We start from the raw sequence: 3,855 nt of genomic DNA, 5'->3' as shown, positions 1-3,855 counted from the left end.
CCCGAGATAAACAAAGGGACGAAAGTCGTAGTTGTTGTTTTGCGGTTTTTCGAAATCATTTTTCTTGAAGTGACATTATTGTCTTCTTATTCTAATCTTGAGCATTCTTTTTTACTTTATTGAACTTTCTACAAAATTATTGTTAGAATAAATCTGATTTAATTTTCAGAGCTTTATTCCTTCCAAAATTTTTCATTCAACGGCTCAAGCGCCATCTTCCGAGGAATTGCTCATCACTGAATTCGTGACGATAATTTTCCGAGAGCGTCATGATAAAATCCGTATTGCAACAAAAATAATCCATGTTTCAAAGCGGAATATTCACAGAGATTTGCAAATTCATGAAAAACTGAGGTAATTTGGGAAAGAACAGCCTTGAAAAGGACTCGGTGACTTTGTGAAGTTGCTTCGGGAGTGAGGGTCTGTCACGTGGCTTAAGCAATTCAGATTGTTCTAGTGCCCGTCATTCTCAGGAACAAGTCCAAACAGTTTCATACGAGGCTTTCATTGTTGATGGAATTTCGTTGTTCGCCAACAGAAAGAAATAAAATCATGAAATTCTGTCGAAAAACCATTGTTGTTCTCTATTATTTGTTATAATTGTTGTCGGTGATTTAACATCACTATATAAACAGTGCGAATCATCGTATCATTAAAGAAAAAAAAAGGAAGAGAGATTCGACCACGAAAATCTCGGATGAAGCTTTTTGGTTATTTTCTTAACCGGGATTCAGCAACGCCATGATGAGATGTCTCTGGTATGGTGTTGTTGTAGGAGGATGAGGGTAATTTGATTGGTAAAGTACAGGAGCGGGTCGGCGTGGAGCGATATAAGAGCTGTGATACTGCTTCAATACAGTCTGAGTAAATTGACCCTGGAATAGCAATAGGGTCGCTTGCTAAGCTACAAAAAAAGTATATTTACTGGGGAAGAGATATGTGCCTGCAGTATTTTTTTCTGTGTTCTTGCAGCAAAACACAGATTAAGACGCGGGACGCCGTGTTACAGTGTTTATCTTAGCTACGGATCCTGGTGTAGATGTTTTTTCTGTTCAGTGACGGCCTTTTTAAAAATTAGCGTTTGAATGAAAGAACAGTACATTTTTTTCTGAGTCGTGAGACTAGCCTTAAAATAGAATTTTTATGGTTCTGGGATGAGGCGGTGGGTCAGAACCGGTAAAGCGCACTGGTGAAACCAAGGCATGACCTCGTCCGGTTTTTACTAATTACCTCAGAATGGGGTAAAGGCGAAAGAACTATGGACCGATTTCTGGATAGATTTAGATGAATTTGCGGGACGCCGCGATCATTGAATTGGATTTCAGAAAGGAGCTTGATGAATGGCATGACGATGCAATCATCAAGGGTCAAAACCTTCGCTCGGTTCTCTTACGGAATCCTAGGTTGTTCGCCAAGTGTGTATAGGCCTGAAAAGTTTGAGTGCACACTTGGCGGACACTACATTATAATAAAGGATCTTCCATTAGATATTATTCTTGAATTTTATCAACATTATAGAACAACAGATAAGCTTTCGGCAAATGTAGAATTCCAAAATTGTGGATGTGTGGGATGGGATTTTCGTTTTCAGTGGCGCAATAATGAGGTCGAAATGAGATTTCGTGCTTTCCAGTGGTGATGGTTCCGATACGGAAAACAAAATGACGATCATGAGCTGCGTTTTTACGAATGAGTCTCAAGAGCTTACGTCAGTTCTTCGCAACTCACTTGCGCTATTTGTAATTCATCCTTGATCAAGAAAGCAGCGGATGTACTATCTGCTCGTGCTTCTTCTCGTCCCATTCGTATTTTAAGCATGGGTTAATAAGCATGACATTAAGGAGACGTTCAAGAATTACGTCAGCAAATTTTCAGCTAATTTTAACCCCCCCCCCCCTTTCAGCAATAGTCAACAAAATTCTGACCCCCCCTCCCCCTTGTCACAAAATTTCGTCAGCACTGCTCCCTATCTCCTAACGCATATTGGTGGGACCAGAAACTTACGCAGGAGGGGGGCATAGGGGGGCAAGTGCATCTCCGCCTACCAGACGAGAAAAAAAAATTTAATGCAAAAAATATTTTGTTAAATTAAAATTTCGAAATAAAATATCTTTATATCTTATTATAATCAATTTCTGTTAATTTCAATATTATTTGGAGGGTAAGAAGTCAAAATTTCTGTTTAAGGAATTAATTGCGCCCCACACCCTTTAAGCAATACATGGCAAACCCTTGACCCGTGGACCAAATCTGGCCCTTAAGTTTGTCTGATATGGATTACCTCCTGAAACCTTAATTTTGTAAAAATGAAGTAAGCAGTGAAGTTATTCCAGCGTGTAACCATTCTAATGGTTGTAACGTACGGGATAATGGCGCAAATACTGAGTGCGTGCCTTTTATTCACTGTGACGCAGAATTGCATACGACTTCTTCTTCTACTTCTTCCCCAGGTTACACATGCACCTCGTACACATTTCCCTGCGGAATTTCTAACGAATCGGCACATGCCAGAATGCGTGGCCCCTAATGTATTTATGTAGCGCTTGTTCAGTGTTCATGCTGCCATCTGTCGTTCATGGAAGTTTGATCTTTCAGGTCAGTTTATAAGCTTTGTTTATAAGGAGCGTAGCTGAATGAAGAATTCAGTTGTTTATACCTGAGCTTCGCCATCACCACATAAGGCACTTCTGATTTTGAGAGTAGGTAGCAGCACCAACAATATTTTTAGAAATGAATTTCTTAAAGTATTCGTGAGTATCAAATTAATTTTAATTCCCTTTTAAAATTGTTAGTGCGATTGTGAATTTGCGGAAACGCTACAAGCCAAAAAAAAAAAAAACTGCTTTGGCGGCGTAACATTTCGAGTCACCCAGTACATACGGGTTTTGTAATTGCGTAACGCAGTGACAAAACTGTTCATGTGAACATAATAATGATTCATTACCAGGATTTCAAGCCCATCGGAAAATATAAATAAGGGGCCATTCAAGTATTACGTAAGCAGATTTTCAGCCATTTTTTACCCCCTTCCCCCCTGTCAGCAGCTTAGAATATTTCATGACCAGATAAGCGGAGTGACGGGTTAACCGGGTGACGCACTAACGAGGTTTGACTGTATATATGTAAACTATCGAAACAAGCTACAGTAGAGACATGGTTATGCTGATATTGCTCCTAGGAATTTCGAGAATTTTGAAAAATCTCCAGTTTTGAATTGGCTGCACCTAATGATACCGAAACTGTTCCAGAGAACTTAATGTGCAATTTAACGTTCAACCAGGATCCGGAAAAACCGGATAGATATCGAAGAACATGATGAAAATTAGTCGCTTCGATTAAGGAGAGATGTGTTGCGTATTTCAGTGTATGCAAATGTGACTAAGCAGCTCGCGCATCGACGCCATGCTTTTATACCTCGTATACCTGTCGAGAAAGCAATGGCTCTCACGATGTTTTTCAGATCCTGTCCAACAAGTCTTAATCTGATCTGTTACTTGTTGAGCTTTATTAAATACATTCAGTTGGATATCACAGCGTGATCATCAGACCTACAAGATTCCGACACAACAAACCTGTAAAAACAAATTTTATTGACAAGTTTATACACACAACAGATATTCTTCTTGAGCATCATTTTCGGACATTTTTAAATCGATCCTTCAATTTTCTTGGGTCACTTGAAATAATCACAAGCAAATAAATAACACGTTGATCCAATGAAAAAAAAATTCACTACGTGAAATACCTAGTGTTAATACATTCAAATAAGCGACTTTTTGTGTGTCGATATGGGATACTGAGAAAAATAAAACCCATCAGTGTAGTAGCAGTATGCATTGAGAGAGTTTCATTAAT

This window comes from Pholcus phalangioides, unplaced genomic scaffold, assembly GCF_987345545.1.
Source record: "Pholcus phalangioides strain wild (caught in Gottingen) unplaced genomic scaffold, Ppha-v1.0 ptg000041l_1, whole genome shotgun sequence".
NCBI classification, from domain to species: Eukaryota; Metazoa; Arthropoda; class Arachnida; order Araneae; family Pholcidae; genus Pholcus; species Pholcus phalangioides.
Note: the sequence above shows the minus strand (reverse complement) of the source record.